Raw genomic sequence first — 6979 nt, 5'->3', positions numbered from 1 at the left:
AAAGAACCCAAATATAATATTGTTAGTAGAAGAACCCAATTACGTTTGTTAATATGTTTTTCAATGAATTCATATCTCTATCATGGTTTTTCTCAGTTGGTAGAGGGTGGCTTAGAAGTTTTCCCATCTTTAACCAACAATATAGTTTTGGGATTTGGTTTATACATTTTCAATTTTGTTGGAATGTGATTTTTTTTGTTACTTATTGTTGAATTTGAAACGGAAAAATACTATGAGTAAAATAAAAGATGGACTGAAGTGAAATTCAAAACCAATTATATGATCACCTGTGTAATTAATATATTTATTATGTCGGTGATCCCTATAATTTGTTTTGAATTTTGTTTTGATCCTTCTAATTTTGCACTTAATTTTTTATGTTTCAATTGTTAACAACATTTGACGGAAAGATCATCTCATAACAAAATTTAAAATGTAAGGACTAAAATGTTCAAATTAAAATTACGATGACTAAAATGACACTTCACTTAAATTACAGAGACCAATGATTTAATTTATAGTTTAATTAAATTTTTTTTCTCTCTTTTGTGAGAGATAGTTGAACAAGTGTTCTGACATGAATAATGTGTAGTAGTCTAAAAACACTAAATAATGAGAAATTTAAAATACAAAATGAATGGTTTAGATTATCAGAATGAAACTCATAGCGAACTCCATGAGTCCGAACAACACTTTTCAATACAAATCGAGGACTAAATTTTTTTATTTTTTATTATGTTTTTGAATATTTGCTTGACAATCATAAAAAAAATATATATATATTTCTTTTGTACCATAGTTTTTTTTTTTTTTTTTTTTGGGCCTTGATTTGATTTTGTTGTTTAGGTTACAAGCTGATAGCTTGCAAGCCTTGGATCTTCCCTGGAATCAAGATAGGGAAATTCTTTTGTACCATAGTTTTGTTTTTTTTTTTTGGCCTTGATTTGATTTTGTTGTTTGTTTTATTTTCTTGTCTTAGGTTGCAGCCTTGAATCTTTCCTGGAATCAAGATAAGGAAAGTGGTAATGTTTGTTGGGTAAATTAAATTGGTAGTTTTGTATTTTGTCTTATCTATCATTTTGATTCTCACATTTTTAATTGATTTAATTTTGATTTAAATTTTGTATTATTTTGATTCAATTAATAACGTCAATTAGTGGTTTTGAAGTAAAATCGTTAATGAGATGATTGAGATTGACTGACTTAGTTAAGAAAAATTATAATTTTGTTCCTAAAAGCATAACTCATGCTACTTATGTGTGCAATTTTCATAATTAAAAAAAAAAAAAAAAGAGTTAACGATTGCAGTTAATTAAGTTAAGTTGAGACAATAAAAAATTTAAGATTAAAATTGAATTAATTAAAATTACAAAGGTCGAAATGACACTAAAACCAAACTATAAAAACTAGTGATTAAAATTTGTGCATATTTATTTTCTTATTGTAATGAATCTCAAAGGCTCAATTTTAAAAATTTGAGAAATATCAAAGATAATGGCATACAGTTTTTTGCCCTTGAAACCCAGTCTCGCCCAAACTTGTTGGGCTTTTACCCAAACAAGGCCCAAATCCTGAACAGGTCAGCCCAAATGAGACTAGGTTTGGAATTGGACCTTGAATTTGAAACTTAGTTCGACCCAAGCTTGTTGGGCCTTTTACCTAAACCAAGCCCAAATCCTGGACATGTCGGCTAAAATGAGACTAGGCTTAGTATTGAGCCTTGAAATTGAAACCCAACCCAGCCCAAGCTCATTGGGCTTTTACCTAAACAAAGCCCAAATCCTAGACTAGCCAGCCCAAGTAAGACTAGGCCATGAATTTGAAACCCAACCTGGCCCAAGCTCATTGGGATTTTACTCATACAAAGGCCAAATCCTAGACAGGCCAACCCAAGTTAGATAGAGCTTAGAATTGGGCATAGAACTTGAAACCCAACCTGCCTAAGCTCATTGGGCTTTTACACAAATAAAGCCCAAATCCTAGACATGCCAGCACAAGAGAGATTGGGCCTTGAATTTGAAACCCAGCACAACCCAGCCCACAAAAAATTATAAAAAAAAAAAAGTGAAGAAAAATTATTTTAAAAAAAAGAATCAAATCTTGGGCTAAGCTTGGAGGGTAGGCCACGAGCTCATAGAGGTAGCCTGTTTTGGCCCCCTCGTCAGTCCACCATGCAAGCTCACCTAGGCTTTAAGGTTTTGGCTCGCAGCCCAATGAAAGAGGCTTCACACATTTTCAACTTTCTACACCAAACAAGCCCATTATCATGTTGCGGAAGAATGGTCCATAAAATAATTGTGCTGATCTCTCTCATGAGCAAAAATGAACATCTTTCAAGTTTTAGGTTTGCCATAATAACCATTTGAAACATGATGAGTCACTTGAAAGAAATAATAAATAAACCAGTTTGATTTACTTCCAAATTTTAAATTTCTTATCAAAATCTTAGCGCACACAACATTTTATCCTTTACTTTCACCAACATCAATTTCGTGCGGCAAACTGGTCGATGCTGATCCTATTTTGCTATTTTGTAGTCCTAAGAATTGAGACCTGCATAAAAACAGATGAATAAAACAAATAAGTTTCGTATAAGTAAAAAATTAAACACATAATTAAGTAAAAAATTATACACATAATTAGGTTTGAATTGCGGCATGCTTGCTCGTTTCGTGTAATCAGCAAAAAAATCGATAAATGTAAACCAACATAATATAACATGATATGGACACAAAAACGCAAAAAAAGAAAGAACCGAACAGGACAAACTACAAACTGTTATATGTCACCATTACAATTATGACTGATACAAAATGAACAATTTAGATACGAAATGCAAACCTCTTCCAGTCAGTTTATGATATGCTCTTATATAAAATATTTGTTCAATTATAAAACAAGAAATCATTAAATATATCAAATGTTAACGAACACTTCACACCTAATTAATACACAATGTATTAGTTTACTCTCAATGAGATGATTCGCCATGACTGAACTCATTGTGATCTTAAAATTTGATCTAAATATATCAATTAAAGAAGAAAATTCATATGCTGGGCTTTGAAATATTACTCGAAACATATTATAGTACCTTAGGCCGCTCTATAGAGCTTCCAAAATAACCCATTCCAAAAGACAGGGAATTGTAGGCTGCTGCAATCTCTATAGCTTTTAGCTTAGTTGAAGTCCCAGGAAGCTAAATAGGAAACAAACAAACAATAAGTCATTTTTTTTCCTTAAAAAAAACCATTTAGGTTGAGGGTTGGGAGCTCTCACTGATATAGGATCCTCGGCTTGATCAACCAGAGTTCTGACACTTTTATCAGTACCGTGTTGGCTACTATCTTACATAACAGAGCGTAAAACTTTCATGCAAGCAGAGCCCGGACCTGCCTGCGACTTGTGCAACAAAAATAATAACCATGTTAGATTCACAAGCTAGGTGTATACATAAATGGAAACAAAGAATATGATTTTTGTAGGTTTAACACAAAAATAAATAATGAAAACTAAATACATAGAAGAAAGCACTAAATTAGGCAAAAATCACAAAAATGCGAAGACGTTTACAAAAATATCCCAGTATTAAACTAGCCTCATACCAAGAAAATATAATGTTCCTCATAGTAAAAGATAAATTAAAATTGCATGTTTATAAGATACAATTTTCTATTTGTTTTTTTTTTTATTCTATTAGTTATACTTCCCAAAATAAAATAAAATAACATTTTTGAATAACGAGGATACATATAGTGATGATGAGGCACAACACTCCCGAGCAGCAAATCCTTTCATTAAATACTATCCAACACCACTAACGCAACAACCAACTATAAATGGAGCCCCAAACGGACCTTTTGAGGATGCCTAACAATCGGAGCCATATATTGCTGCTAATCCCACACGTCCACTTATTTGTTAAAAATATTTGAAGAATAAATTGCAAGTTTAACTGAATAATGATCCATTTTAGAAATGATGTCACGCAAATTTCAACTTTTAGTTGTGAATTGTGATCAACAAAGGCATCGAATCTAAATAAAAGACAAGCCAAAAAAGCATTGAAAATGAAAATGATGCCAAATAGGCCCCTAGAAACTTGGTTAACTTCATCAAATGAACTAGCTACCCAATAACCACTTCAAGGTTTCATTCACTACCAAGAAAAGCATTTCTTTTGCGTGGTTGTTGGGAACTTGGGAGGACAAAATGCCATAGAGGAACTGATTTTTTTTTTTTAAAATCAAAGCCTCTGAATGCCCCCTCCTCTCTCTCTTTCTCTCTCTCTCTCTCTCTCTCTCTCTCACACACACACACACACACAACTTCATACACCATAGCCCCCACCAAACTTTCAATGGCCACCAATCAACTCCTCCCACAGAATACCAATTCGACCACCATCACCATACTTGGGTAAATTAAATAAGAATAGTAGAAAAATAATGATACAATTTAAGGAATTGAGTCAAATAATATAGAAACTCTTTGCATATATAATACGAAAATGCCACAAAAACAAAGCAATAATCACCTTCAGTGCAATGCCACCACTTGAAGCTCCAGATGCTATATGTCCTTTAGTGTCAACACAAATAACCCCAACAGAGTCCATAATGCAGTCATCTTCTGGCACATTCAACCTACATAAATGGACCATGATCCCCATTTGTCTTCAAATGATCGAACTTCTGTTTGTGGAATACATGCAAAAACATTCATAAATTCAAAATAAACTTTAATAAAACAGCCCAACCATAAAATAAAGAGACAGAGAGAGAGAGAGAAGATAAAGTAATTGACATACTTATCATTGTAACATATTTAGTTGTGAATCCCAAAAAAAAAAAAAAAAACCAATTGACATATTTAACATGAACATCCTTTTCTCTCAAAACATATTTTCATGACACAAGTAATTGACATATTTAGCAAGGGTGAATTACACTTTACTCCCCTCAACTATTGTCCCGTATCACTTTACCCTGAACTAAATATTATAACACTTAACCTCCCCTCATCTACTAATTTTTTAAAATTTATTTGGAAGTGCTCTTCTACATTTTTTGTTTTTGTTTTTTTAACTGATGAAATAGAACATAATTTAAGTAATGGTTTATGTACATAAATACAGGTGGGTAACAGGATTATCCGCAAGAGGATCCATGTCCGTATCGAGCATGTTTAGCCTTGAAGGTGCATCGAGGACTTCAAACTGAGGAAAAAGAACAATGATAAATTGAAGGTAGAAGCCAAGGCTAGGAGTGAAGTCATAAGCACAAAGACTCAGCTAGAGGGCCCTAAACCTGGTTTCATGGTGGAAGGTGCCACCTTGGAAACTATTACGCCGATACCCTATGACGTGGTGAACGATCTCAAGGGTGGCTACTACGGTTGTTCGTCGTTGCATTATGTGCTGCTTATTAATTTTTTTTTTTTTTGAATATTGCGTGGAAGTTTTTTGTTTTTAAGTAATTTTTTTGAATATTATAAGTTATTTTTATTTTTTAGATATACATAATTTTTTTTTAGCAATATACATAATTTAGATACACTTTGTAATTTTTTTTTTAAAAAAAGAAAGATTTAACCAAATACAAAAAACACAAAAAAAAAAATTGCAAATTTAGTATATTCTTGTATTTTTTTTGTATTCAATGAATTTTTTAAAATAGTTTTGTACAAATTTTATACTTTTTTAAGTATATCAAGATTAAGGAGTGGTTTGGAATGTTGTAAATAAATGTACTTTTTGAATTTTTATAAAAAAATGTGTAAAAAGGTAGAGAAAGTAGGTAGAAAAGTAGAGAGGAGATGTTGATAGATGTGACCCAAATAAGTGTATGTATACAAAAAAAAGTATACTTTTTTAGTGCATGCCAAATACTTACTAAGTAGATTTAAAAATTAGAAAAGGGTAAGTTATAAATATATTTGATAATGTGGTAACTTCAGCAGAAGATGGGTTGGACTGATCTACACTTCTAATGGATCTGTTGACCTCGGTGTCCCCAAAGCATACCTGCAAAAAGGTCCAAAGGGGGAGCAGTTCCCCTGACGGACACTCCGACGACCAACTTAGGTTAGGGCAGATTGACTTGAGAGAGAGAGAGAGAGTGTGTGTGTGTGTAACAAGGGATCAAAAAACTTAACCTCAACGTATCTCCAAAACTTTTTATACCCGTTGCTCATCATTTCCTTATCCATTTCAAGCTGTCTTGTTGGCCGAAAGTCTATAGTCTAATTAGCATCGTTCATGGTGAGTCTGTATCCTCCGGCATGGAGGGGTTGCTGCATTTAATGCTATAAGGGCCTTATTAATGGCTGATGTGTGGGTGTAATAATTTTGCAGGATCTTTGTCTGTTCAAGTGGTTGATTTCTTGCCTGACAAGTGTTTAAATGCTATTAGTCTTGGTTCAATATTGGTTTTCCAAGGATACTGGGCTTTAGTATCTAGGCCTCGATTTGGGCCTTGAGTTATGGGTTGGACCATCTTGAGGGCCCATCAATATCAGTACTCCCCTATTCCCAAGTGCAGCTTTAGACCAACGAAGGAAATAGGAAAAGTGGAGGTAGTCCCCTAAGCCCGGGAAGGAGGTAGAGATAGACCGGTAGGGGGTGGCACCTTGAGAGGCCTACTGTGAGGGCAATCGACTGTGAAGGTAACCGAGCAAAATGACCGACTGTGAGGGTGGCCGACCGCGAAGGAGGCCGAGCAAAATGACCGACCGTGAAGGCAGCCGACAGCGAAGGTGGCTGAGTGAAATGATTGGCAGTGAGGGCGGCCGACAGCGAAGGAGGATAAGTGGGGTGACCGACTGTAAGGGCGGTTGACTGTGAAGGTGGTCGAGTGGGGTGACTAACCGTGAAGGGGGCCGATCGTGAAGCTGGCCGAGTGGGGTAACCGACTGTTAGGGGGCCGACTGCGAAGGTGGCCGAATGGGGTGACCGATCGTTAGGGCGGCCAACCATTAA

This window comes from Camellia sinensis, chromosome 12 (genome assembly GCF_055761805.1).
Source record: "Camellia sinensis isolate YWXY chromosome 12, ASM5576180v1, whole genome shotgun sequence".
Taxonomy (NCBI): Eukaryota; Viridiplantae; Streptophyta; class Magnoliopsida; order Ericales; family Theaceae; genus Camellia; species Camellia sinensis.
Note: the sequence above shows the minus strand (reverse complement) of the source record.